This window comes from Oreochromis niloticus, linkage group LG3 (assembly GCF_001858045.2).
Source record: "Oreochromis niloticus isolate F11D_XX linkage group LG3, O_niloticus_UMD_NMBU, whole genome shotgun sequence".
Lineage (NCBI taxonomy): Eukaryota > Metazoa > Chordata > Actinopteri > Cichliformes > Cichlidae > Oreochromis > Oreochromis niloticus.
This window is the reverse complement of record NC_031967.2, coordinates 25,127,683-25,133,682: the sequence shown is the minus strand read 5'-3', so window position 1 is coordinate 25,133,682 and position 6,000 is coordinate 25,127,683. Positions and strand designations below refer to the sequence as shown.

The 6,000-nt window shown below is 39.5% G+C and overlaps 1 long non-coding RNA gene across 1 annotated transcript; it reads right to left on the bottom strand.

Moving 5' to 3' along the window:
* LOC112846249 (uncharacterized) lies at window positions 1-911 on the bottom strand. The gene is made up of 2 exons (XR_003219139.1): window positions 724-911; window positions 1-241 (listed from the first exon to the last, which is right to left on the bottom strand). It is a non-coding gene; the product is annotated as an uncharacterized LOC112846249 (long non-coding RNA).
* Window positions 912-6,000: the final 5,089 nt, after the last annotated feature.

Here is a 6,000-nt window from a genome sequence, read left to right as displayed (position 1 = left end):
TAGTAAACTGGGTTTCCTCTTCCTCCTCTGCACCTGTAGAGTCCTTCCTGTGAGACACTGATTTGTCCATTTGAGTGGAAAACTGCATCTTGTGTGGTCAGGGCTTCAGAGGATTTCTCATCTCTGTACCAGTAGTATTTCCATCCAGATGATGATGATGGGTTCACAGAGCAGGTCAGGGTCACACTGCCCCCTACTGGAACAGCTGTGTTATCAGCTCTCAGTTTGGCCTTTGGTTTATCTGCAGTTCAGTTTAGAAAAAGAACAAAAGTCAATGACTGAATCAAACCAGTTGAAATAACTTGGTGGAAATATGGAAATAATAAATATCACATAACTTTAATGGTGAAGCTACAACAAACTGTACAACTATCACACAAATACAACACTAATCTTTCATATTTAATTTGCTGCATTTCTAAGTTAAAAACACACATGAGGAACAATCAGTGGATTTAATGTTTCTTAGTGGATGTGGTGGAGCAGCTGAGACAGATTCAGCATTTGTTCTGCATTTCATCTTTCATGTATTAGAGCTGCACAGCAGAGAAGTTACTCTCATATGTTTTGTTCTCTTCACTGTGAATAAAAAGCTGCTGTTCAGGTTTTTGTTGGTGGAATAAAAACTAAACATTTTACTGACCAACATGAAAGACAGTTATAAAGCTGTAAGAAAGAAGAAGTGCTTTTTCCTTATTTAGATACTCTGGATGAAGATCTTACATGATACAGTCAGTGTGATGATATCACTCCACTCTGAGAAGAAATAGTCCCTTCTGCCCCGGCAGCTGTATCCTCCACTGTCAGACTCAGTAGCTCTGATGATTCTGTGTTCATTGGATGTTGGAGGTGTGTTTAACTTGGCTGCTCTCCATTCATACGTCCACTGAGCTCCTTCACCTCCCTGAATCTCACATCTGACAGTGACTGTCTCACCGCTGTATATCTGAGTCCAGGATGGCTGCAGGGTCACAGTGGGCTTACTGGGAACTGTTCACAGAAAAATATCCAGTTAGAGACAAATAGAAACATGAAGATAAAAAAATAAGACGGAATAAATTCTTCTATTTGTCAGGAGGTGTCGCTCATCTCAGGTTTAATAAACTCACAGTTGTTGAATGAAATTGTTAGCACAGAACACAACATGACATCTCTCAGTTTGGTAGAAATAAAATAATTAAACTCACGAGTTTCTTTAACTGTGACGTCACTGCTGTCCTCTGTGTAGTAAACTGGATCTCCTCTCCCTCCTCTGCAGTGGTACAGACCTCTTTGTGAGACACTAATAACTCTGTTTGCTTCATTTCCTCTCATGAGCTGAGCTTTAGAAGAAACTGAATCACGTCTGAACCAGTCAAACTTCCAGCCAGCAGAGCCCTCCACAGAGCAGCTCAGTGTCACACTGCCCCCTGCTGGTATGACTGAGCGTTGTGTTGTCAGTGTAGCTCTGGGTTTACTTGCTGTTGAGGTTACAGGAAAGACAAACAGACATCAAACTGCCTGTTGCTTCACGAAGAACGGCTTTATAGTAAATACAGTTTTAAAAGAACAAGTAAGTATTAAAGAAAAATAAAGAAGTTTGTAATATGTTGAATTCATTAAGTTCTTAAGAGCTCACAACCGTGAAATGGCTTAAGAAGGTCGAAGTACGAAGCTCAATAATAGATCTCAGGTTTCTCAGGTAGGTCGGTCCCTGATCTCAGTGTGATCATCAACTAGTTGCAAACAGGCACCAACAGCACAAGAAAAAAGTGTCTTTAAAGCAAATTAGATGAGAATCAACAACTGGCAGCAGCACATGAGGACAGCACAGGTATCTCAGCTAACTGTTAGCCAGCTAGAGAGCCAGGAGCTAACACTGGATGTATATAACATGATGAAAACTTTATCAGAGTGAATCAAGAATGAGGTGAGACTGCTTTTATGCTCTGCCACCAAACTGTACTCCTAAATGCAGAGACAGGTGAACTATTAACTGTAAACTGATCTGAGACCAGTTCGTCGTGGATGCTCTTATCATTAAGATTTTTTTTCATCTTTCTTTTTGTTAAATATCTGACCTGTTTTAAGGATCGGATAAAGAGGCATAACCGATGGACAGTCAGCAGCATTTATCAGTCACAATAATTCACACAGATATTTTTCATACTCTATGCTATCGACAACTTCAAATAAATTATAAAAACAAATAAAATAATTGTGTCATAATTCAGAGCTGCAGTGGTGGAAACTATACATGTGCAGGTACTGAAGAAACTTAGATTATTACATCTGTGTTTAATATTTATTTGGTTCTTTTTCATTTCCAGATTTTTCACTTTGGTGATAACTGTGTTTTTTTATCAACCGATTTAAAACTGTTTCTCACTGATCTTGTTACTAAAATAAGACAGAGATCAATATTACTGAATGAAATGTGTCAAACTTACATGATACAGTCAGTGTGATGATGTCACCGCACACTGAAAAAGTGCAGCATTTGTATTCTCCACTGTAAGACTCTGTAGCTCTGCTGATTCTGTATTCAGATGTTGACAGTGGTTCTAACATGGCTGGTGAAATTAAAAACACTGAATGGTTTCCAACATTTTCCTCAATCTCACATCTGACAGTGACTGTCTCACCGCTGTATATCTGAGTCCAGGATGGTTCGAGGATCACGGTGGGCTTATGGGGAACTGTTCACATAAAAACATCAAGTTAGAGATTGTTGGAAGCAAGAAGTGCTGTTAAGAGTAAAAAGATGAATGAATATCAATTAATAAATATTAATTAGTTAATTAATGTTTTGAATAAAACAACAGAGTGACTGCAGATATCTGAACTATAAGACTGAGATCAACACACAAACACACAAAGTCACAGTTTGTGATAGGTCTGTGTGAGCTGTCCACTTTTAAAGTGTAACAGGAAGTTTTATTTCATTTACTTTAAGCTTTGCATTTATGACCACAGCTTTTATGTTTTCTTCAGCATTTTTTAAATAACTCAATTATTAATATTGCGAAGATTAAGTTACTGAACAGTGTCTCAAGTGTTAAGTGATACTTAATACATCACTGAGGCAGGCTGTCCTTCCCACATGCCTCAAAGCCTCAACCATCATTCTTGTACCAAAGAAGTCATTTCCCTACTGCTTTAACCACTACCGTTCAGTCGCACTCACCTCCATCATTATGAAGTGCTTTGAACAGTTAGTCATGCATCAAATAAAGACATCTCTTCCCCCAATCTGGATCCATTTCAGTTCGCATACTGGTCAAATTGCTCAACCGATGATTTCAACTGCCCTTTACTCAGCCCTCACCCATCTGGACACTAGAGACTCATAGGTTAGACTGCTGCTCATAGACTTCAGTTCAGCATTCAGCACAATCATTCCCCAGCAACTCATTCACAAACTGTATCTGCTGGGTATCAGCACCTTGCTGTGAAACTGGCTGCTGGGTTTCGTGACAGGAAGACAGCAGACAGTACGGGTCGGTAGCAACAACTCCAGAGCAAGAACACTGAATATAGGGGCTCCCCAAGGATGTGTGTTGAGCCCCCTTCTCTTCACTCTGTTGACTCTGCTTCACTTTCAGTTTGCAGATGACACAACTGTGGTAGATCACATCAGCAACAACAATGACACCTACTACAGGAGTGAAGTTAACCATCTGGCCAAGTGGTGCAGCAACAACAACCTGTCCCTGAATGTGGAGAAGACTAAGGAGATCATCATAGACTTCAGAAGAACTCACACCCTGCACACCCCACTAACCGTCAGGAGAGCGTAGCAGCACCAAGTTCCTGGATGTGCACATCTCAGAAGATCTCTCCTGGTCAAAAAAGCATCACTGGTGTGGAAAGCCCAACAGCGACTCTACTTCCTCCGCAAACTGAGGAGAGCAAGAGCCTCAACCCCTATTATGAGCAACTTCGACAGAGGCACCGTTGAGAGTATCCTCAGCAGCTGCATCACTGTGTGGTATGGAACCTGCACTGGGTCCTGCTGGAAAAAGTTACAATGGGCAGTGAGAGCAGCAGAGAAGATCGTGGGTACTTCTCTTCCCTCCTTCCAGGACATCTACTGCACCCGGCTCATCCGGAAAGCCCTCTGCATTACAGGTGACTCTACTTATCCATCCAACATCTTCTTCAGTTTGCTGCCATCAGGAAGGAGAATGAAGAGCCTCCAGGCTAGAAGCAGCAGACTCAGAGACAGCTTCGTCCATCAGGCTGCTGAATTCACTCCCTGCTCTCATACACATGAACTCCAAACCTGCATTCACCTCTTCCCTCTGCCCCCCCAACACCCCAACTCACAATCACTATGATTGTGTTGGAAACTGCTGTTTAAATAATTGTATAGTATTGTTAGTATTGTTTTGAACATGGGACTTTTATTTTATTTTTATCTTTTATCTATATATTGTTTTAATGTACACTGAGAGCCATGTGATCATTGCAATTTCAAATTCCTGTGTATGACTGTACATATGGTCTTTGACAATAAAGCTGACTTTGACTTTTGATTTTGACTTGACTTTGACTTAAACATAGTGATAAACCCCTGTAGTTGCTTTGAATGTCTTGGTTATCCTAAACACTTCACAGCTGAAAACACATGACTGAATATTTTCTGTATCAGGGAAAGGAGCAAAATTAACATGAGGAGTGGCTGCAGATATTCAAATGTAAAATTCTCGAAACAAGTAAAATCATCCTCAAATACACGAATGTGTCTATGCATGAACTGAAGGTAATAAGATTTACTGAGCTTACATCAGTCACTGAACTGTGTACATTTACAGCTGTTATAAATACTGGTTTCTAAATAAATTTCCTCCTCTGTTTGGAGAATCCTTGTTTTTCCTTCTGAATTTATAAGTTCAGCGGTTTCCTGAATGGTGACTGCATCACTTTCTTCTATTACTGACCCTGTTCTGTTCCTGTGCAGGTGTACCTGCCACCTTTAAAGATACTGATCACACTCTCTGATTGATCACATAAAATGGACTTCTCTTCAGATGAGCTTTCCCTGAACCACTGATACGGTAAGTCAGCAGACTCCTCCTCAATACCTTTGGGGACAGAGTATTCAGTGTGTCACCTCCCACTCTTTGGAACTCTCTCTTCAAATTTGAACCAACAAAACTGGGATTGCAGTATTTGACTTACTTCATTGTTAATAAACTGATTTATTATCTTAAATAAAACAATGCACAATCAGAGAGAAAGGATGTGATTTCAAATGGTGCGTGAAATATGAAATATCAGAGCAAAATTATACATAATATATAATTGTGAAGAAAAGAAAAAGAAACATTTCTCACCTTGAGCATTAATGTAGAAGAGAGTACTGAGTGCTAAAGCAAAGATTAAATATCATCAGGATCAAGCTGACAGAAAATCAAACTGGAGATGAACTAAAGAATTTTTTAAAATTAATTTTCACATGACATAGTTACTGCTCATCACAATCTTTCTGCGCACATAGACTAGAATTTAGTAACAAGTTTGAAACATTAAAAAAAACAATTTTAAAATTATTAATGGTTATAAAAAATATTAATAAATGAACCTGAAAACAATAACATTGAGTCAAGTGCAACAAGCAGCTGTGTATCCAACACGATACTCCAGACTAAACTGAACCAAGGAACCAGCCAACATTTGTCTGTAACTATCATAAACATCACAAATATGCTTTGTTCAAACTCTCAGATAAACACTTCAAACCAGTGATACACTCTAATTCTCACACATGAGAAACACTTTCATTAATCAGTGCCATTCAAACAATGTCACAAATGTACTTACACAATAAGCCCGTCATGCAGAGCAAAGAGTGCCCCATCCTCACATCCAGCCCTGCTGCACTCTGATCCTCAGCTGATCTCAAACACTTTGACTTTACATCAATAATAAAAAGAGAAGCTGCATTTAATACAGATAAGACCAGAGTGTTTCTTCTGACTGTGGCCTCTCTGTGCTTCCTTTCCTTTTATACAAACC